Source organism: Acanthaster planci, unplaced genomic scaffold, assembly GCF_054643075.1.
Source record: "Acanthaster planci isolate LZ-2023a unplaced genomic scaffold, COTS_SCS Contig138, whole genome shotgun sequence".
NCBI lineage: Eukaryota > Metazoa > Echinodermata > Asteroidea > Valvatida > Acanthasteridae > Acanthaster > Acanthaster planci.
Window position 1 is genome coordinate 3,571 of NW_028257759.1, and position 24,708 is coordinate 28,278.

The following is a 24,708-nucleotide window of genomic DNA, read 5'->3' on the forward strand; positions in this document are numbered from 1 at the left end:
TATATTACTAATACTAGAATGAGGCACTCGGAGTGATTATTGTACACAGTACAAGATAAAATTCAACAATGTCACAATGTACTCATATTTATAAGCTACTTTACTATATACTACACTTATATTACTAATACTAGGATGACGCACTCGGAGTGTTTATTGTACACAGTACAAGATAAAATTCAACAATGTCACAATGTACTCATATTTATAAGCTACTTTACTGTACACTACACTTATATTACTAATACTAGGATGACGCACTCGGAGTGTTTATTGTACACAGTACAAGATAAAATTCAACAATGCCACAATGTACTCATATTTATAAGCTACTTTACTGTATACTACACTTAGTACTTAGAACTGCAGTTGAACACAAACAAGAAGAGCACTATTGATGTGTGTTCATACGTGTAACAAGAAAAACAGTAAGCCTCAAATGTTTTTTCTTTGTTCTCCATAAAGATATTCAAGGGTCCTGAACTATATCAAGGTAATTCATGAAGTTCAAAGGACAATGTTAATCCAGGGTTCCCATTTAAGCAATGATTAATATTGTGTATCTTTAGGTAAGGTTTTTAACACAGTTTGTTATTTTCCTGATGTCCTCTGCAAAAAACACAGACTGTAATGTGCAACCTTTCATTTCGAGGCCTGGAGGTTGAAGCACACAAAGAATATCACTGCTTGGATGAGTGAATATTTGATCACCCTTGGCTCCATCTGGCCAGGTAAATGAACATTCATTCACTTGCTCTGTAAACTTCAGCTGAACACAGTCAGCATTCTTCTTTACAACTTGTGAAATAAATAAATAAGTCTCATAAGTAAATGTGTTGAAATCCCAGCCTGCAAAACACATAAAGCCAGTAAAACACTTTCCAACATCACTTTCTGGCTGAAGGTAATTTAACAATTCTGTTGTTAAAGGTTTTATCAAATAAGCATTGAACACATTGTAATTGTACTTACCGAAGCACTGTAGATGGCTTGAGGTATTCCTTTCTGCTTTTTGTGAGACAACACAACAACCACATAGTCCCCTTGCTTGGGTATTGCTCTGTAATGACAAACCGTTCATTATGACAACTTTAGGAGAAGTTGCTTGTTTTGCCCATTTTCATTCTTTCCCAAAGCTGGGTTGGATATGTTAATGTTTCCCATGTACATGTAAATAAATGTTTTCAATTAAATACATGTATGTGGTGTTGTTTACACAACTGAAAATGCCCATCATTTGTAAACCTACCTTTTTTCTTTATCCTTATGACTTCATACTGTCCCACTTCAAATCCTTCAGTGCGTTCAACACTTTTATATTGCTAAATTTGAAATAAAAAAAAAATTACAAAGAAAGAGTTTACCTCTTTTTTTCCAAGGTGAACCTTATTCCAGTTGTTGACGTATTAGTTTTATTTGCACATATTTCATGGAGGCAGGAGGCACAGAAGCAAGACAGGTTTCTTGTGGCAACCACTCCTTTCTCTACTGTTTTCATGCAGTGCAAAGACATTGTTACCTGAACTCTTTTTACGATATGCTTCTCACAGGGACGTTCTATAGTTTCAATTGGTATACAGAACATTGTCCGCTGATGATGACAGCACTCCTTCTGGTTGAAGGTTGGTTGCTTGTCAAGGTTTTCTTCACAAAACCCAAAGAGCTCCTGGGCATTACTGATAATAGTTTTGCCTGCTTTGACTGCTGTAGTGGCACTACTTTTTACAACCGCACTCTCACCATCACTGGCACCTTTGCCGTGTCAAGACCCAGAATAGCTCTGTGTTCAATGGGTAGACCGAAATCCTTGAGAGCGTAACTTATGTCAGAAATTGGGCCTTTTGATTTGTACTTTTGACCACAGCCATCTGAGAACCTGAACAACTTGCTGAGATTTGGAATTCTCAATTTCAGGTGATTGATAGCCTCTTTGTTGAATACATTCACAGCATGATAGTCATGTGTTAAGTCATTGGTGACAAACACAAGTGACTCTGTTACAAGCTCTGTACAAGTAGATACTTCACATCGGTAGTAGGCAACTGTTGGATGGACTGTGGCTGAGTTCTGTGTCCAGTATGCTGACTGTACCTCATCCTGATAGCCAGATTTGTAGTTCTCAGCAAAATCCATAATACACAGTGCTGTGTTCTCTGGAAGGTATTTCAGGTTGGACCGCTGCTTGTCCTGCCATTCTTTATGGAAGAGATGTCTTGAAAAGGATCTTATGTGCCTCTTCTTTTAGCTCTGAGGCCAGCATCTTGATTGTCCTGTGCACATTTTGGAGTACACACTTCTTGACTATTGATGTTGTTTTTTATTCATGCATTTTGTGTTTACAACTTCCCACCTTTTCCAACTAACAGCTGTATTTGTCACTTCTTCACTGTGCACCGCTGCAGCTAGATACTTATCGAGTTGGTTGACACCACATTCATTACAACTTCTGTTAATACACTTTGGCTTGTTGAAGTACCCATCTTGTGCACATGGTCTTGCGAGCGAGGTCACAGTGGTCCTTGATCACACTGTCTGAATTAGTTGCTCTCAGGTGGACATTTACCACTTTCAATTTCGATTTCACATTCTTGCAATACTCACAGAGACAGCCTCTGTATTTTGCCTCTTTCATTTTTCTGACATGACGTGGACGATGCTTATAGAAGTTGGCTGCACTGACACTTATACCAGGATGTTTCTTTTTAAATTCAGAGTACAGTGTGGCAATTGGCCTGTCTAAGATGCTTGCTGCCAACCCTGTCTTCTTACTAACCAGCTTCTTATCTGGTGTTTTTGCTGCATTGCTGTCATAGAAATTTTGAATTATTCTGATGGTGGACTGAGGTAGTTTAGGACGTCCTGCAATACATTTCTGAGCATTCTGTAGCAGCTTTCTACTTGGAACTTGCCGGCTGCTTTGTGCTGTAGTCTGTACTTTTTAAAAGCCGACATAGTAGAAGCTAAGGCCTTCCTCTTTATTGATGTACACTTCTCAGCTAGTCCGGAACACACCACTTTGAATACTGCTTAGTGAAATTTGTCATCCAACTGTAACCCGGCTTCCTTCAATGCCATTCATTTGTGAGGACTAGCTTTACATATGAGATCTACGGCTGTGTTGGCATAATTTTCTGGTTTCTTTGGCATTACTTTCTTCATTCTCAGATAACTTTGTTTCTGAGCAGATCTTGATCTGTTATCTTCTTGAAGATGAACCTCCAGTTCATTCATCTTGTTTTGAAGTCTATCCTCTCTTTCTGTCAGACATTTTTCTAGCTCTTTTTGTTCCTTCTTCTTCGCAATTAATTTGTCCTCTTCCCATTTGAGCTTTCTCTTCAGAGATACCTTCTTGGCATATGTTTCTCATCATTTTCTCATTATCTCTTGTTTCTTCTTGTCTTACATTCGAGCTCTCTGATTCTGCTTTTGCAACCCTTCTTTCTCTCTCTGACACCTGGTTCTAGGCTTTTTTTGGTCTCACTCCTATTTCTACTTCTTCCTTTTGTTTTGCTCTCATATTTCTCATTGTGGCAGCAGCTCAAGCATTATTTCTTTTCTTTCTCTCTACCAACTTTTTGAATGTTTTCCTTTCTTTGTCTGACAGATTTTGCTTCTTCAGATCATGTTCAGCAAGGGACCTATTCATTCTGTCAAGCTTGTTTTTTGTTCTGTGCTCATAAAGCAACATCTAATATCTCTCTGGGTCATTTTGTTTCATTTTATCTCTCCAGTTCTTTGATTTCAATTTGTTTTGCTTCTCACTTGCAGGTGACTTGAAAGTACTTGATCCAGCAGACTGCTTGACTGCTTGTGGGATTTACTCCCTGTCTCTTTACTTTTGATCATCTTAGTTTGCTTTTTACCACTCAAGACCTTTTTGTTTCTTTCTTCTGTTTCTGTTTCAAACATGACCTGGGCCCTTTGTTATCATCATCTTTCCTTTGCCAGCATCTTATTCTTAGTGAAAATGGGAGTGGCATGTTGATACTTGACATCTTTCCACAAATCACCTACCAAGGAAGGAGAACATGACAAGACTAACTCACAGTATACTGTAATACTGGAATAATTACTCGCAGTAATTCACTGAAGAATATACATGTACATGTATTTATAAAGAAAGAAAATAAAATATGCCACCTTGCATACAGCAAAAAAGGAAACAATATAATTGAAATAAATTTCCGCTCACACCTAAACTTCGTTTCAGAAACTGCGATGTTATAATGTGTTGCAAGAATTTTTTTTGATGCGAAAAGAAGTTCAACAAATCAACATACACTGTGTCAGTAAATGGAACATTCCATTCAGTCGTATCACCGTGACACGTTGTTAGAAACTCTACGGAGAGGATCAAAATACAGCGATTTCAACACCTTAAAAAAATCAACATTCTCAACCAAATGTAAATATTGATAACCTCTCACTAAGTGGTGTTCCTTTGAGGTTATTTTTGTGATTAATGAAGCCACCAGATTGAAAGACAACTTTGACTGATCCCACATCACGGCGACACAAGTTGGATTCATGTCACTGTCATGGATGTGTGTGGTTGATAGCTTTGGATGGGTTTACTATCCCAAGAATAAATTCATGAAGTCTCATTCCTTTTCACCGTTTGCTGCATAACAATCAAAAGGAAGCCCAAATTGCAAGGTAAAAACTGACTTTATTGAGAAATAACGTTGCTCAACTGCTTGCAGTTCACCGAAGTTCATTACACCATAATCGCGACATGAGAAATGTTCGAGTCACATGTACATTCACAGCAGTAAAATCTGGAGTGCTCGATGACTGAATGTACCGAAGTTTGTCGTAACGACACATTCCCCAAGTGCAGTCCTCCTTGCCTGGGTCTGAGACACAAACATGGCGGCTCACTTAACTTCACAGATTCTATTTTTTTATTGAAACCTCCATACAATTTAAACTTTGGTCAAGGGAAATCAAAACACAAATGTTCAAACTCTTTAACTGACAACTGACCATATGGGACCATTTTACTATTCAGGATAGATGCAGTCTGACAAAAAGACAGGATGACTTGAAATATCTTCAGTCAGACTTGGACAAGAGTTTGAATTGAAGATTGTGAAAATGACATCAGAATTGGTGCTTCCCTTAGCTTGAAAAAGATGCCTTCCTTGTCAGCCCAACATGTGCCCTTAACTAAAGACATTTTGTGTGGGACTTGCTTGTTATGAAAAATCTAGCTTAACTTTTGGACTGGAGTCACCTTTGCCAACCTCTAGGAGAATGGCAACAAACAAGTAATGAAGCAGGCTGAAGTGAATGGCCAACTTTAAGTTTGTGTCTAGCAAGGTCTTAGTCTTTTTGATAGTATGAGGCTTGGATGAAGTAGATGGACTTTAAAATTAGGCCTATTTTTGGCCCTTGCTAATTAACACAAAGCTTTAATTCTGCCGACCCTAGCTGTCTGGAATTTTGTACTAAGAAAGAAAATTGGGAAAAGCCAGGAATTTTCTACCCACTTTTTCCTTGATTGACCGACCACAGATGTGTATGTATGTATGAAATAGATACGAAGCTTAATATAAATAATCTAGGAGATATCAGATTGTAACTTTGAATGAGATATTTCCTTTGTTTTAACGAGTAGAACTGGCACAGATACAGCATATGCACATGATGAACAGCCCCTCCCCCCACTTAAGGCCAACAGACATGGTGCAATAACACATGCATGCATTACCAGTGACATTAACATGACATGCTTCATTTGGGTTATTCCATGAAGTTTGGGCACAAAACGTGACATAGAAGCCAATATTTCAAGTTGGGTTAAGAAGCCGTTCAATGGCAATTTCTGTTTGGCCATCTCATGCAGTTAATCAAACAAATGTACATTTTGCAACATTTTACCCTCAAAAACCGATCCAGGCACATCACCGCAGGACGGTGATAGAAGTCACTGATGTAAAGGGGGATGTCATTTCAAAATTGTAAAATATTGTAAAATTGGTGTGTTTATCTTTTTAAGGCTTTTTATTTGTTGTTTCAACTCCTAATTATCTTCACATTAAAGACCCCCAATATGTATTCCACTGCTGACTCGCACTCTGGAGTAAATGAAACACAAAGTTTGCAAAAGTTCAGGTAAATCCAACTCACATTCAATTCAATGTAACAAGTTTTTACCACAATTAGTAAACCCAAATAATCAAGTAATGGTAGCATTCAAAATGAACTTGGTACAAAGCAGTTTCAACAAAACAGGTAATGAGATTAGTAAGAAACGGCAATGATATCACATTTCTATTCTCAAAATAACATCACTGATGTAACATTTCTATGTGAAGATGTCGCGTCTCAATAAATCAGATGAGTACAATAAAACTTTGTCTGCCTATGAGTGGGAATGTAGCTCCATATTGTACAGCCTAATTAAACCTAACTTATAACCCGTTTTAAACAGTATACACGTTAAATTGTAGTGAAATTAATATTTTAGAACCGGCAAAAATCACTGATGTAACAACATTCATAGGGGACGTCACGTTTTTAACTTGCCCTAAACAGTGAAGGTAATGATGTGATTATGCCAAATTCTAAAATTATTTAATTTCCTATTTATTTCTACATCATGTTCTTTTGTTTTGTTGTTTAGGAGTATGTTTATTGAAAGAGAATCAAGAAACTGATTCAGGCTAATACATGTCACTAATGTTACAAGATATACCAGGGGACGCCACATTTAAATTGTCACAAGCAGCAAAGGTAAGTTAATTCTGAAAATGCTGTTTTCAAGTTCATTTTCTTCTCATCCCATGACAGATTGAAGGTTCTTTTTCGTTGTAATTCCAATTTACAAGTTGAGACAATCCATTAAATGTTATCACCCTGCATTTTGTGTGCTCATGCAGCCATTCCAAATCATGCTCTGCATTTATAATTTCACTGTCTTATTATACTAGATGTACATCTTTTTATCATTTTATTACATCACTCATAAACTCATTTTGAAGTACAACTATTCTAGATGAGACCTGGGGTGGATTCACTTTGGGTTTTGACTTGATGGGTTACAGGTCTTGTGTTGTAAATGTTATTGTGAAATCATTAAATATTTTAATGGTTGTATTGTTGTATGCCAGTTCTTGTTGACTTTTGACATTTATCATTTCTCTAACATTGTTTCAAAAGTAACACTGTTCCTACTAAACAATACATGATATTTAAATTGACAATGTACATTGTACTTGTATTATTTTCCAGTTGAGGTAAAGACTTCTGGCCCCCAGCTGAAGAATGTCTTGTACATTCCTGCATACTTAGTTATTCTTCATGCAGGAGATCCACCAGAAGTTGCCTCCTAACACATTAACCAAGGATCGAAACAGCTTTGGCATTTGAATTACCTGTGTTCTTGTTGCAATCCAAAAAGACTTTATGACTGAATAAGAAGTTACATCATATCCTTCCACTGGAAAATAGATTTCAACACTAAAAATTCCAATATTCAAATGCTAAAGCTGTCCTGGGGTTTCCTCAGTTTTTCTCCTCACTACTTCAGTGGTGTGATTTCTACACATAATTAAAAGCTTCATTTGCTTCAGTCATGTTAAATTTAGACAATAGTCTTGCCCCAACAGGAACTGGTAGTGGGGAATCCAACTTTGTTACAATATCGCATCTTGGATGTATACATGTATACACTGTCATCACCGTCTGGCCATGTGTATAGTGGGTCATCCTTCTTTGCTTTCTTCATGTATGTAAGGCTGTAGGAGCCATCTTCTAGCACTGATGTCACCTTTAATGCAAGGATAAATAAAAAAAACACGTTAGAATCTGCCATTACGTGTTGTCACCTTGCTTTGGCTAATAAAGCAAGGTTGAGTATACCAGAAAGTACCCATTAATTTTATTCAGCGAGGTGTATAAAAAGTTAACTAATATAAAGAAATAATTACCCATGCCACGTGCAAACTTATCAGACTTTTTTCTTCCGGCACTTGGTACCCTCACTGCTACAAAATCATCAACATGTGGAACATTGGTATCATCTGTAATTAAAACAATAACAATGATGCATCATCAGCTGTAGAAATGTCTTTTGGAAAAAAAAAAGTACAATACGTTACATCTATCTGGACAAATACGTCTGTTCACTGGGGTATTTAATGAGAGTAAATTTGAAAAACAATTCAAATTCTGTATTTCACTCACTCTCTTTCAAATTGTTTTAGTGTCATTTCTTCTGTGCACTGCAAAGGGGCACATACATGTACAAATGGTATTCCAAAGATGCAGGTACAAGTCACACTCCTCTCAGTTTTCTTTGTTCAAAGTAAAATTTAATAATACTGATAAAGTTACATGTAAGCAAAAATCAAAAACTGATGCGCTCAGTTCGGAACTGAGAAATTATTTTTTGGCAAACAGTTATCGGAATGACATGGTTTTGGTAAAGCAGTTTGTATAGTTTTTCCTCCATGGTTGTATATGTACGATACATGATGCATTTTTTCCAAAAAATTGTTTACGAGTAGTCTGCATTTATTACCTGAACCATGGAGCTATAAAAAGCACCAAGCCTGTGATACAGTGTATTTGATTTCTAATGGCCTCAGTATCCACAATTTCATACAAGCAAACAGTTTCACAGAAACTTTTTTTAGGGGAGGGAACTTGCATCCCCCATTTAAAACAAGAAAGTAGTTTTTTTACATGGCCTTACACAACAGGAAGTACAAAAGTAGCTTTTAACTGTTTCAGTGATTGCACACACATGGAATTTAATTCAATAACAAAATTCACGAGGATTAGGCCAACCGGTATATTAGGATCCAGTCATTATGAATAAATGTACATAGGTCTACATAAGCCATTGCATTACACCATAGAGACAAGGCACATCACCACAGGTTGATTTGTACATGATTAGGCCCAATAGTTTGTACTGTAGAAAATGCACATTATACACAAGCATGTGCACCAACACAACAAAGGGGACATTAACATATGTTGCATCAGTGACCATGGTGCATAATGGTGACTGTTATCTCAACAACAAAAAGAAAAAAAAGAATGAATATTTTAAGTGAAGGGCATTTTAATATACATGTGCTTGTTTTCAATCACGAACCAAGTAAACAAAAATGACCTAGTGCCATTTACATGAACCGAGTCCTGACATAATCGGGATGACATATTCTCAAAAAGTATCATTACATCAGTGTGTCCCTCACTAATATTTCTTACATTTAAAGAATCTTATAATTTTTTCATGGCTCATATTGTTAAAATGTTTTATGAAATGCGGAAATAAAATGAAACGAGCTCATTCACCCAAAAGCACGGCCAAGTGATTTGTAAAAGGCCGGAGCAAATACCGACGAAGAGTAATATCCCAGGGACGGCTTGGAACACAAAAATGCGTTATGCCATCGTGCATTTGTGGACAAACGGGAAAACATTCAAGTCCAGAACAAAACAAGAAATACCTCAATATAAACTGTCTTTCATAATTCATGTTTTGAATGGCATTTTGTGCTTGTTATTATTTCTCATTTGCCTCAAAAATGTGAATGTAAACAACGATGTAATGTTATTTTGAAATGGACGGCATGTACAATTGACAAGAATTAGCATACATGTAGGTTGTCAGCTGTTCGGCTACATGTTACACATTGTGGTGATTTTCCCACATTTATTTGAGTATTTTGGTTCAATAAACGCATACAACAAATGTAAAAACTTACAGTACTTCCTGTTTTATTACAGGAACCAGTTTTAAGAATCCCAGCGTAATAATTCAGTTCCACCATAACGCAGTGTTTCCAGAAGACGTCATTTTTGGAACTTGTGTAGTTTTGTGAATGAAATTCCCTAACTTGCGGGTAAATTTTACGGGATTCCTGGACTTATTTGTCAAGGGTATACAGCATTGTACCACCTTCTCAAAGGGGTGGATAGATTTTTGCAGAAGGGACGTCATCTGCGACATTAGTTACATTGGTTGCACGATTCACCCGAAAGAGGTATTTTCGAAATCCACTGTTTAATAGTTGCAAATGCAAGGCCCTAATCATTCGTTTAATGTTCAATTTAGTAACTCATGTATATTTATTCTTGAAATGTACCCCCCCCATAACTATGTAACGGTGGAATAGACATTGGGGACACTGTCCTTATGTCGTTATGATATAAATAATCATTAGGTCAAAGTAAACAACCCATCTCACTTTGACAAAGTGGGTGTTGATGTTTTTAGTTCACAGTATGATGTGCACATACAAATTCTTTCAGAGTAAGAAAATGATAGTTTTTCTTTTTATTTAAACAACAAAAACAACACTTTCTGTGTCACACTTATACTACCTACATTTTTTTATTTTTTTATAAAAAGGAACACACCTTCTTAGCCATGTATGGTAAACATTGATAGAGCTTTAACAGATCTCTAAAATAAAACATTTATCAAGTTTAATATTCATCACAAGAGAATACTCTGCACATTTGGAATGTGGGAATGTGTTTATGACCCACAGTGCCCCAACTCTATGGAATGACCCACTTACACTTGTGCTGTCACTTTCACTGGAAGGAGGACATCAAAAGGATAGCGATGAACGATTACCAAGTCCATTCAATGAACTACATGTATGTATTTCATGTCCTTGTTTTAACACTTTGACTGGCCAAGCAATTGCCATGTAGGGCCCTGTAACTCACCTGGCACCAGGAAAAAACAGCTTAGCATACTTTAGATGTGTTTGCACAGGAGGGTAACCCATGATTAAGATCCTCCTACAAACAGAGATTGAAAAAAAGTGTACAGACCATAGACAGCATTCTCTGTTTGACTGGGAATCTCTATACTGGCTCAAAAGACACCTATTGTGTAAGACCATCATTACCTTATTTTACAAATCAATCAAACAAGGCCCTTTTTTAGTCAGCATTATAAACATTCAGAGATGCATAGGAAGGTGGCATTATGAAAGCTACAGCATGCAGAGGGGACCTCCCAAATTATCACAATTAAATGTAAAAATGGCCAGTGAGAAATTCTTGTCTGTACTTCAAATGTGAACTGCACAGAGGGCAGAGTATTATTTTGGAGGTTTCAGGCATACACTGTAGCTTTGAAGGGCAATTTCGTTTAAAATTAGAAATTCATCTAAAAAATTTAACTACTAGTATATCAAAATTTAAACAAATCTTTTCAAAGTGGTTCTCCACTGTTTAGAATGCAGTTTGTTTCTTTTTGAATGGTTTTTCACTTTGGTCTAGAGTGGAACTCCAATAGAATCAACAATTACCACTTTTGTCAAAGCCATGTTGTTAGGCACCTCTCAGTGAGGAGACAAAACTCTGAAAGTGAAGTTTAGGGCATACTTTGATCCACTCTCTCAAGAGGGGGCAGAATTGTGATAACAAAGTGTAGTGATTATGGAACGTTGAACTATTCTGTCAGTAAGGGGGGCACAAGTCTGACAGGGAAGTTTAGTACATACTTTGATCTACCCTCTCATCATTAAGGGGACAGAATTCTGACAGGGAAGTTTAGTACATACTTTGATCTACCCTCTCATCATTAAGGGGGCACAAGTCTGACAGGGAAGTTTAGTACATACTTTGATCTACCCTCTCATCATTAAGGGGGCACAAGTCTGACAGGGAAGTTTAGTACATACTTTGATCTACCCTCTCATCATTAAGGGGACAGAATTCTGACAGGGAAGTTTAGTACATACTTTGATCTACCCTCTCATCATTAAGGGGGCACAAGTCTGACAGGGAAGTTTAGTACATACTTTGATCTACCCTCTCATCATTAAGGGGACAGAATTCTGACAGGGAAGTTTAGTACATACTTTGATCTACCCTCTCATCATTAAGGGGGCAGAATTCTGACAGGGAAGTTTAGTACATACTTTGATCTACCCTCTCATCATTAAGGGGACAGAATTCTGACAGGGGAGTTTAGTGCATACTTTGATCTACCCTCTCATCAATAAGGGGACAGAATTCTGACAGGGAAGTTTAGTACATACTTTGATCTACCCTCTCATCATTAAGGGGGCAGAATTCTGACAGCGAAGTTTAGTACATTTGTACATACTTTGATTTATTTTCTCATCAATAAGGGGACAGCATTTTGCCAGGGAAGTTCAGTGCATACTTTGGTCTGCTCTCTCAGTAAGGGGGCAGATTTCAGCCTTTTGGTTTATGTGGTTAAATAACAATCAAATGTGATAAATGATCAGACTCTTATATTCCTGTGGCCAAGACCCCATCTTCTCTGAGGCTTCATGCTTGAATACTTTCCAAAAATGTTTTCCAGACTTGCCTCATAACTCAATTTTGTTGAAACACAAGATTTCCCTCAGAATTTGTACATTAATTTACTCCCCAAACAAAATCTAAGCCGCTGAGGGGGAACTTTACTATTAGAAAAAAACAATCAAGATTTTAACATCCTGCATGAAAGCAGCTTTTTACATTAAAACATGGGGAATATTCATGCTTCATTAATTTTAAATTTGTTCAAATTCTTGCTGTAAATTCAGGGCAGTGAAAACCCTAGTCCATGAAAGACTCCTGCTTTGTGATTCTTGGTTCTCAGGCAGAGGGCTTTTTCTTTTGTGAGGGCATTGCAGGGTGTGGAAATCAGAACAATAGGCTGGAATGCAGAGTCAGTGGCACTGTGCTGTGCAGTGTAAAGCATGCTGTACACAGGCCATGTACAGCATGAATGACTTGTCTTTTTGGTACATGTACACAGTAATGCTAACATAGCAGCCCTGTTTTTGCAGTGCATTTTAGAAGTGAAGCTCTTCCTCAGTCTCCCTTGATTTTGATATCTTTCCAGAGAGATGTTATTGTCACTTTCATCACATTCAGATTTTGACAATCTGGCTGACAGACAGGGTGCTTTAGTGAAGGTTGACACAGAACTTCTATCAAAGTCCCCTTCAGGTTAGTGTTCTTCCTTCAAACTCTATGCTAGAATCTACAGAATGGGGAGAGTGGGGAGCTCTTCAGATTTGGAGAGAACTCTCAATGAGGCTCAACATCACCATTAATTCTGAGGTAGAATCTAGAGGGCTTTTGATATAAGGTGCCTCAACACCTCATTTTATAATTTCAGCTTGTAAGAGTGGCAGTCAGTCATGACAAAGGCATGGTTTACAAAGATGAAAAAATGGGAGCCTTAGATTTTTAAAGTTTTTGTTAGAGAAGATTTGTAAAAAATCATGGTTTCCCACAGATTTGGCAATGGACCAGCAAGGAAGCAACAAAAAATAGAAAGACGTTTTCAAAGGTTTGTTCATCTTTAGATACTGATTGTATTCACTTCACAGGTGGTGATACATGCTTGAACACTGCTGCCATACAAAGCAACATCAGACAACCTGAGACCTTCTGCATTCCCATATAGTCTGAATAGGGCATCATTGGGTGAGTTCATTCCACTAGTGTAACCCCTTTCCATCAAAACTGAACAGAGCATGCCGACATCTATGGACATTTGTCAAAAAATTCCATGTACTGTCAAGTGGAAAAATAATTGGCAGCAAGTGGATAACTCATTTCAGATGAATACAGCATGGAAATCAAATCTAACATCTTATCAATTTGAAAAACCTGAACCATAACAGGTACTTCAATAATTGCATTTTGACTGAAATTGTCAAAAGATTGTTCTCACCGATAAAGAAGGGTTTTACTTGGATCAAGGCATCAAAACGATGGGCCCCCTGACTTCTGCAGCATTTATGCAATGCTTGTTACATTTAGTTGGAGGCCAACTGGGTGCACTCATCTTTACAGATTTCGAATTGTTTATAAGACCTCTGTACACTGCAGGAGGAGTGTGGATATTGGCAATAAACAGGATACCAAAGGTAACTAAGGAATAGAAAAAATAGAGCAGGCTTTTAATTTCTTTGGCCATGTTGACTGAGAAGTAAATAGAAATTAAATAGAAATAGGAATTTGTAATTTTACAGAAGGGATTTTTTTGGCTCTTGACTCTGAAATGGCATAAAATTGTCATTTTTAACTCTCACATCAAATGATTCAATTTGACGGTATAGTAATAAAACCACTGATAGGCAAAAACATGTTGCCGTTTGAGGATTGAAGAATCAATAGAAATTGCAGCAGGTAAAATCTTGTCTAAACTGGAAATTGGTTTCCTTTACAGCACTTGGAGGTACAAATTGTGTACAATATGTTGTACATGTACAGTACAATCAGGTAGACTGAGATCCAGTTGGGGCTGTTACTCTCTAAATGAGAAAAATCTTTTGATAACTTTGGCTCTGCCGGTACCACCACACACTGTTTTCAAACTATCGAACGAGCACTATGCTTAATGCTTTAGCAAGACTGAATAAAACAAACCATAGAAAGTGCCTGTCAATAATGCCACAATGAAAAGAGTGAAGATTGTGTGAAGTAATATTAGGAATCGTTGTAGCAATGAGAAAATTGCAGTGCTTTCCTGGTGTTTGGCAGCGAGGGATAGTCACTTTCTTCACTTCCTTTTCTTCCCATAATACCTGAATCAAATTTTATGCTTTTCTCTTTCAAATCTTTTTATTGTAATTTCATTATGGCCCCTTGTTTTATAATTCATGGTAGAGAACTATGAAAAGTGGCTGCTTTTGAATCGCTGACTTTCTAGAAAGTGAAACTTGTTGTACATTTACATGTATGTGTTTACATCAGAGTTGTCAAGCAATTTTTATTTCCAACCCAAAAAGCTGGATTAAATAGATGGCAAATTTAATTCGGGGAATGAGTCCATAGTCATGTTGAAGGCTAATTTGCTGAACAGTCCTCAGTTGTCATTGCATGAAAGATACTTTCATTGTCATCTTTGAATATTTTGAAAATGTTGCTCAAAAAATGAGTTGTTAGAACGTGAGTGATGAAATCATACATGTATAATACGTGTAGTTGCCATGCCAATGGCATGCGTGATATAAAGCCTGTTTCTCTGTTATGGTCTGAGAAGTGAAGAATCAACATCTTGCATTATGTGTATGTTACTTCTCCAAGCTGTGCTTCATTGTGTTTACATTGTCATATTTCCTTGCTAATTTTCTATTCAAACCGTGCATGGTTTCACATGATGAACACTGACCATACTTAGATGTAATTAATCCTGAGTGTCACTTATTGCCATGTGACTATTGCAGGTTTCTATTCATATCATTATTAGGAAAGTGTTTTCAAACGAAAAAAATAGCAAACATTTCAAGGTATCTTTTCCCCCTTTTTTCTGGAGGTGTTTTTCTTGTGTGTAGAGTATCTCACTAAGTAAAGGTTTCTTTGTTCAGTCATTCTTTTACAAATACATGTACATGTATGTAACATTTTTCCACAAAACTTGGACAGATTAGAGTGTCTATTTCACAAAATCCTAGTAGGGCTTTTGAGAATGAAAAATTGCTGTTTTAAATGTTCAATTCATTGAAAATGAATAACAATGTTATAGATTGGGGTCATAAAGCTACTGATGTTTATTAGACATGTACATGTATGTGAATTCAAACAACATACATGGATACTGCCTATTTTCAAAAACTTTTCAATGTCATTATGAATGTGCATGAATTTTACTGTCCAGGTTTCATTGAAAAATGTCACATGCTATGTACATGTATCAACATTGGAATAGATAGATCATGAGGAGAATTCATGTCAAATAGCTGGAGACTGGAGGACATTAAAATCTGGATAAATATTTGAACACAAATGCTGACCGGGAAGATTCCATTGTCAGTTCTTTTTTTTGGGGGGGGATTGAGGAAGTTATTGCCAAATTGGACTCCTGCTACATGTACTTGAAGTGAATTCTTGAGCGTGATGAGATTGATGGCTATAATCAATAATTATTTGGACACCACACATGCTCTGATGGAATAGGAGTTAACTGGTGTATTTCAAGGTGTACCAAATTCAGGTACACATTTTGGAATTGCAGTGTCCAAAAATGGCATTGAAAATACTTCTTTTGTACACACCGATTGTCTTCAGTGTTCTAGAATCTTTTGTACAAGAACAAACTCATGACCAAAAAACTGATTCAGAATATAACATTTTGCCAACAATCTCTGGCTTAGTTTTCTTTTTCATTTTGCAGGCCTTCATGTTAAATTTGGCAACCCTAATTTTCTTTTACCAAAATATTTCTGATAAAAGGTTGTTTACTGGCTTGTTGCCATACAGTGACACAACAATTGCCAAAGCTTGCAACCAAAGGGGCTTTACAGTACAGATTAAAAATAGCAAAACAAAAAATCAAAAATTAACTGAAACACGGGTGCATTATCAGGGGTGAAGTAAAAAAAAAGTTGCATTGTCCATTTACATTTCATTTGCTACATTTTTCATTGTTTAATAATGCATGCTTATTTGATGTGTTTTCAAACACTTGCATAAGATTTTCGTGGTTACAAAATGGTTGATCATAGTTTTCCACTTTTTTATGTTTCTTACTGTAGTTGGAAGAGAGGTCAAGATGCTTACGCCTTCCTTTACAGGAAATTGGTTATAATCTCTCATAGTAATGACATTTTATCAATTTCTCTATATGTAACACCTGTAAGCCTAGCAAAGGAAACCATATTTCGAAGTCTGATTCTGTCAGGTAGTGTGATTGTGGCAAGTGGTGATGGCCCACTACTGTGAAGCTGAGACCAGTTTCCACACAGACTTCGGTAATGGAAACTGCAGTTCCCTTTACACGATTGTGACTGTAACAAGTTCAAAAATATTAAAGCCAGATTTGGACAAACTGGGCAGAGAATTGTTTCATGACCCACATGTACCTGGGTTGCTTCTCCAGCTCCAAATGGCTAGGCCCAGGTCTTTGTGAGAGGAGCTAACCACAGATGTACTCGATTCCATGCCACTGCTGAGGTGTTAAAGCACATCAGTGATGAGGGGTTAGTCTGGAGGACTTAAGTTCTTGTGACGAGGGCCATAGAATGTAGGCCGAATGCTGGCTCTCACAGTTGCCACCTGTGTCTCTCTTCAGTCAGGAGTAGGGGCCTTGATGGTTCATGAGTGACTTATCACCACCCAGTACATGTACATGTAGCACATGGAAAACTAGGATAGTTCAACCCAGTGATGCCTTTCCATCTATAAAGAGCTGCACACTTCACATACATGTATCTCCAGCCAGTAGCAAAGTAACTGTCACAGTGCCTTATTATGCCACCTTCATCTGCAGCTAATGTTTGACAGTTCATCACCATGATGTTTCTCCACCAATTAGCAGATGCAGACCTAGCATAATTCCCCAGTGTCTCTCCAAGTTCATCACAATGTCTCTCCTCCCTGTAGCTGAGAAATGAGACTATGAGCCTCTCCATCCAGTGGCAAGTGGAAACTTTTAACAGTTCATGAGTATGATGACACACTGCCTGATGGGAAAATGGAGAATTGCAGAACCTCGTCACAAAGGAGATGGCTGTGGTAACTAAACAACATGACATGGTTTCCTTCTCAAAGGCTTGCAGGAAAAGATTTTTTGCCCAAAAGAAACTCAGCCGTGTAAGAAGTGACAAATATTGAAAGCTCTACACACTTACATAGAATGTACTGGATCTCTGGAATGGCCTCACATCAGGGTGTCAGTTGGGAACCAGACCTGACTGGCAGATACAGTGTACATGTATGTGTGTCTCTCTACATTTAGTGTATTTGGTGGCTGCATTTCATTGGTTTTTATATAATGTATGATTTGGTACTTTAAATTCAAGCAAAACAGAAAATTGTTAATGAACAATCAGTGTGAAATAGAAGGGGATTGAAATCTTATATTGATGTAGTACAGTTATTTCCTTGTGACTGGTACTTTGTGGCATATTCTTGCAACATCAGATGGAACTTGGCATGTAAAAACTGCAAAATTCAAAGCACTTTTTCTCTGACAAAAAAATCATCTTTGATAATTTCTAGAAATGCTGTGGAATATCTTGTTACAGTGAAAGGAACATCATTTTGAAGACAATTCATTTACAGTTTGTTGTCTCATCAGTTCCATCTTGCCTATTTTTCCAAGAAGATGCTGCACTTTTTTGTTTTTATTTTTTGAGGGGGATTGCCCTCGTAGAGAACAAATAACAGAACTTTTAGACTGTTGGTGCAGACAGCATTGAAAACGCTAGAAAATGGGGAAAAATCAGGTTTTTATCAACTTGAACACAAAAGTTAACATTTCTATGTGACACGTAATTTATAATTGTAGGTTTGACTGAACAAAGTAACATGGTATGGAAACATACCGGTACTTGTTCAACATACATGTACGGTATCATTTGACAAAGAAATCTATGTACACATGGCATCTCATACTCTAAACTTGCTGAAATAATAGAACTTCTTAATGCAAGTTCTTATTGAATTGTTCTTGCCAGCTTGCACTTTAATGCATAACAGAGAAACAAGTTAAGTATAGCAACTCATTTCCAGATCAGTGCTTCAAGTTTGATTTACTCATTTACATCACTCACCGTCTTACATGTATGATTTGCTGGAAGGAATCTTAGGAGCAGAAAAATTGCAAATGGCCAGTGGTGAATAATAATTTCACACAATGCAAGTTGTAGTTTGCTGACAGTGAACCAACCCTTTGTGAGCACATTAACTGTACATGCACACTTATTGCTCATTGAATAATTGCCACCTCATATTGGTGAAAAAGGAAGAGTCTGATTGGATTTTACAAGTCACATGGTGCCCACACAGAGAAAATGCATTTCACTAGAAATTTTTGTGTATTCCACTCCATGAACATCTGAATGGACATGCGACATATCGCCTCAAAGGGATAACATTTCCTTGTAAAAAGAATCAGCCATATCTCTACACCATTGGCTTAAGGGACCCTAGAGTCCCCCCCCCCCCCTTTAACTAGACCCCCAATTGGCTAAAGCCTTTATTGTTCTTAATGACGTGCCCCCTAGCTGGTACAATTGGGCCCTCTTGATTGCCCAAAGCTGGTGATGGGGCTGAATTTCTCCTTTATCCTCCGAGCTCATACTGCAATCTTCACTTTTCTCATCTGTGGATCTATCCACATGCAGTATATCTGCCTCAGGCATACAGCGTATCCTCATACATGTATCTGCTCAATTCCTAATCTTTACTCTGTGAAACACTGCAGAACATTTTCTCTTACTGGTAAATATTGTATTGCTGTCAAAGTTTGAGTGGAAATCCATTGCCCCAGCTGGATCAAACTACTCCTGTGTTGACTTCAACAGTTTTATGCTCATTGTTAAAGTTCCCTTTTAGGAAGGATATCGTATGCTATACATTGTATCAAAGCGATAAATCAGGAAGGCAGGGTAGAGGATAACTAGTATACGGCTGCAAAAACATGGTGAAACCTTCATATTAAATAATGCAAAAAACATATGGCAGAAGACATGTAAAAACCAGCAAGGAAAAATGTATCTCCGATATTGATGAATTTGGCCGTGCTTGCAGGAATGGCTAAATGGTGTACTTGTCCGTTATGAATACTTAGAGATAATTGTCATGCAATGCTCGAACAGTTGTTTCCTCTTCATTGCTTGAAAGGATACTGTCTGTCAGTTATTAGGATGGAGGTTACATCCACATTGGGCTCCTTCCCCATACCAGAATGCTAGATCTGCCTGGTCAATCAAGTCATTTCTCAACTCAACTCTCCTTACAAAATCCTGTACCCTGCCAAGAAGCAAATGTACATAATGTACTCTTCCTGATATGTTTCCCTTCTTTTTCCCCTCTCAGGCTAACTTGTCACAATGACAACTGACAGCACCTCGGCAATCTTCTGACAGTGTGGGCTTCTGATAACAACCCCATCACGGATGCCTCAAGTTGATGTCAACCCTTTGGAACTCTCCTCTTTAAGACTGTCTGCAAACATCTACGAAAACTGTAAATCCATGGCATTGAAATGACACCGTGCATGCATTAATGTTTGACAAACGCATCTCTTGAGAATAACTGATGGTAGAAAAATGGTTGTGTGGTAGAAAGTCTCCATTTATCACTTGTCACCAGTCAACAGGTTCTTCTGTTTCAGAGTACGTTGAGAATTGAAATGGCCAAAGATTTGTAAAACTATCAATACTACTAGTACATTACAGTTCAGTAAAGACTAAAGCAAATGATGATGCCATGGATTTGCCCTACTTGCAACAAAATGAAACCAGGCACATGTTACTTCATGATTGAAATAAAGTAAAAATGACTGAATTGTTGAGTTGAAGAGTGCACATGGATAAACTCAGGAGCATCTACTCTTGGTTGATTTTTACCTAAGAGATTGTGGTCTCTTTGACCTTTTGGTCCCAACAAAATATTTTAATTACTGAGTTTAGAAAAGACACATTGAAAGAAAGGACATGTGCCTGGTTCATTAGTTTTTAAGGTACTTTAATTAAATTATACTTTGTATAAACAGTATTCAGTTTTTTTGATCTACACTAGCACATCACGTATATGTAAACATACATGTACATTTGATTTCGAACTTTCGTAAATCAGTGATGACATTGACATACATGTATTGTGTTTACATGTAATTTGACATTATTTGGTTCTACAACTGAACTTTATCGCGTTTGCTAAAAATGGTTTATGGCCAAACAAAGAGAGGTATTAACCTACTACATTCTCACTTTGGCAAGATAACAGTCTAAGAATGTGATAGCAAGTTTAGAAGTTCAAAGCTTTCCTTCATCTAAGAAAGACTATTACCGGTCAACTTACACCTTGCCAAAAATGGTATTTTACCGCTGGTTGAAGTAATTTGTAAGTTATTTAAACAAAAAGAAATCTGAAGTTGAATAGATGACCAGTTGAGCAAAGTATTACTACAGTCAGACAGTTGTGTGATGTGCTAGTGTAGGTCTGTATCAAGTGTGACAATAAAAAGACGTTTGTTGTTTGGTGTGGGTGATGTTGCCTGCTGTCCATTTCACATTTTTGCTGCAAAAACAGTTTGTTTTCTGAAAGGGTAGGATTTCTTTTCCCGTTTGAACAATGTTCCCTGCAATTGATGGGACCATATTTCAGAACTTTGATGCCTTTTGTTAACCGTCTCTATCATTGCTCGTAAAAAATAGTCTTTTTTTTAATCGAATTCAAGTTTTTGTGCATTATTTATTGGAATGGACAGCAGGCCTGTGTTAGATATTGGTTTTTAGACACACTATCCCTAGAAATAAGTTACGTATTTATCAAAGATCGTACAGGGGGAACAAAGACTTACTTTATTACAAACTTTTTGGAGCCATTCCCGAACACAAATTGGCGTATTTGTACAAAGTACTTGTGTTGTGGGCAAAACTGGAATTTCCATAGATGAGTTGGAAAAGGACAATTTCTGTAGCGCCCTCATAAGCCAGTCTGAAAGCAGGTTCTAAACACTCATTTCAGTGGTGTAAATTTCAAGCAGCCTGACAGTGAAATCAAAATGTTACAGAAACAATTGCATTTTTTTTAATTTGAACTTGAACTTGACCTTCACTTTGAACTTGACATTGAACTTAAACTTGAGCGGCCAAAAAAAGCACCCTAGCGCATAAAAGTCCCCCTTGGTGTGGGCCACGTGTTCCCCGCCCACATACATGTACACCAACAGGTCCAGTGAGTTGCCCACTGCATAAACTAGCAATCAGTTGTTATTGATGTGTACAAACTCTCCTGATCTTAAATGCCTAAGTTGACTGCAACATAAATAAGAATCCCATAAACTCCACCAATTGGTTGACTTTTCCGCGCAGCAGATGGCAATGTATTTCCACAACTCCAACAATAGCATAGAAAGGAAAGTTCTCACAACCTAACTCGTAATTGGTTCCATTTGATATTTCAGTTGTTCACGGTGAAATCATGGTCACGATCCTTTCAATGAAATGTTCACCAATTTGTCAAATTTTGTTTGTTTTTCTGAGACAAATTTTACGTCTTCTGATTCCAAGTCAGTTTTCTTAGTCCCTTATTGTGTGTAACCATCACTAGTTAACTCTAAAAACTGCCGATTGTGTACGTTACAGATCCACAGTCAGTTTTACTGTTTTTTTGCCTTAGACTTTCTCACCCTCTGTTTGAGGTCAAACTATCCCCTGAGGGCTTCCAATTCCTGTTCCAATGTAATGAAGTGCGGTTTGCTTTTTGAGTTCAAAAAAGTTTTCCGATATCAAATTTGTTGGAAAAAGGAATAAAGCTCTTGGCAAAGTGAAAAACTGCACCCTTTGTTGAGTTTTCAAGGACCAAATGTACCATAACTTGATATTGTAAGTTGATAAACATTGAATCAATTTATTGTTTAATTGGCACCATTTCAACTAAAAAAGTCACCACAATAACTTTCCTCAGCACTATTCAATTTCTATCCTTTTCTTTATCAATAACTTTTTTAGCTCTGCATTTGAGAAAGTCCATTTTTGAAGCAACTTCCAAAAAAGAGTTTTAAAAGGACTTAAGTGTTTTTCAACTTAGTACCTTTGCTCGCTCTGTGTTCCAAGGATAAACACTTTTGAAGCAACTTTTCAGAAATGTTTTGAAATGTGTCCACCTGAGCTCATTTAGGGTTTTAGTTGACTAAAACTCAACTAAGACCAAACATTCATTGTGTTAAGTTCTCAGCAATGTGTTCTACCAACTATTTCATTCAAGTGGCTTTGAAAATACATTGTAATTAACAAACTACAAGCACATATCCAAGCAAGTGGATACTTTTATGAATAAAACATGTTTCAGTAAAAAAAAGAAGAAATACAGTCATTGTGACCTTATTTTGCTTGTTACGTGCTAGTAAAACAACTATTGGCAAGCTTCTGCTCATGGATTCTATTTCGACTAACAAGTTCCTGACTTCTGTTGCTTTTCTGGAAATAGTAAATGTCCAACTTTCAATAACTCCTGTGTGCTGCTTGTTTTAAGTGCAGCCAACTTTTTCAGAGTTATCCACATAGGTTTTTGAAGACTAAAAGAGCTACATTAAATTGAGGACAGTAATGAAAGTGCAGACATTTCCATTTAAATTGTATTCTTTTTTTAAAGCAGTACATTTTGCCTGCTATGCCCTGGTGTGTCGTACCTCCTGAGCAACCATGCTGCTCAGTGACTTGGTGGACAATGTGGTAGCAATTTGCCTGTCGGTATCCATAGAAACTGTGGCATCCAATGACACGGGGTTAGCCTGTCCCGTACTCCATGCTAAATTTAATTGACGTTTTCATGAATTCATGCACTTTACAATTACATCCTCATGTGTTGCTCTCATACACCCTTACAATCTCATGGCAGTTTGGTGTACACTGGTCTACATCATCACAGATATTGCACATGCTCACATGCTAACTTGAACAGGGCCCTGGAAAGTCCGTACTTGTAATGCATATAACTTCAATGACTCCGTGCCTAAACGAATTTAGCTTTACAAAAGCATATGATTTGACCAAGAGCGTGATACATCATAATAGTTTACCAAAAAATGGATTGTTGATTGCATGTTGTGGCAAACTTGCTAACTGTAGATTTCATGATGTCAAGAATGATTCAGACTACTGTGCACCTCAAAACGGGTTACCGTGAAGAAAAAAACATGTTGCAACGTAACATGTGAGAAACAGTCAACATCCCCGCACTAAGTGATACTCCCACAATATAAGGATGCGACAATTTGACTGGAGCCACCAACAAAAAAAGTTGTAATTTGATGTCTGAGAAATGTTGGATGTGTTTTCATGTACAAAGCTGACAGTTACATGTACATGTAGTATGTGTGACCCTAGTAAACAGTAAAGAACAGATTAACTGTGGAATATCACATGAAATTGAGGATTGAATTCCTCCCTGATGCAAGGACTTGGTGGTACACTGCATTGTGCATGGCTTCTAGCCATTACCAAAGACTAAGGAACCCTGCACTGTTACTCTCTTGGCATTCCAAAATGTAGAATATCAATAGTGACATCCTACTGCCATTGAGCTTTGTGCTGAGGGCGCAACTCTCTCAACATAGCATGGTGCATTTGTACATATTCGGAGGGACAAACATGGTCCACAAGTCATATGCAAGAAGGCATTAGCGCACCGTAAAGCAAGTTCAGTGGCTGTCATCAAGATGCCACACAGTGCCATCTTCACTGCCTTGCACATCTATTGTTCCAGAAATTAGTCTTATGTCACCTCAAAATGTGCAGTAAAGTAGTTGGACAACTGCCAACCAAAATGTTTGAGTGTTTTTTAAATCGCACTTTCTGCCTGCACATTTCAGTTAAACAGGAACCACCATTTCTAAGACTAATGACACTTGAGTCAGTGCGCCATATGCATGATTTTCGGGTTCCATTTGAGGGGGTTGAGGAAAGGACTTCAGTTAGAAAGTTCACCAAAACAGCTTCGACATGCATTAAAAAACAAGAGAAAGAACTTTGGCCAAGTACATGTACATGTATCTAATGGATTTCCCTGAGGCCTGCTTCAAATTCACACTATCAATGAATGCCTTTGACTTTATTTCTTCTTGCTTAATTAATCCATATATTGCATGAAGACCAAAAGCCAGGTTCAACCAGTTCTGACCACCATGTTAGCCACTGCTAAGTTTATTTGTTGGAAATGGTGACCAAAAAATGAATTCAGCCATGGAGATTTAAGGTACTCCAGTAGTCCCTATGATTCGCTTACTTGTTTCGATAAATACCT

General features: G+C 37.4%; 1 long non-coding RNA gene and 1 pseudogene across 1 annotated transcript; one reads left to right on the plus strand and one right to left on the minus strand.

Annotated features, from left to right (window-relative positions):
* Nucleotides 1–1,360: 1,360 nt before the first annotated feature.
* LOC147795180 (uncharacterized) lies at nt 1,361–3,231 on the minus strand (annotated as a pseudogene).
* A 9,387-nt stretch (nt 3,232–12,618) lies between these two features.
* On the plus strand, nt 12,619–21,500 carry LOC110975915 (uncharacterized). The gene is made up of 3 exons (XR_015424085.1): nt 12,619–12,948; nt 13,335–13,431; nt 19,774–21,500. It is a non-coding gene; the product is annotated as an uncharacterized LOC110975915 (long non-coding RNA).
* Nucleotides 21,501–24,708: the final 3,208 nt, after the last annotated feature.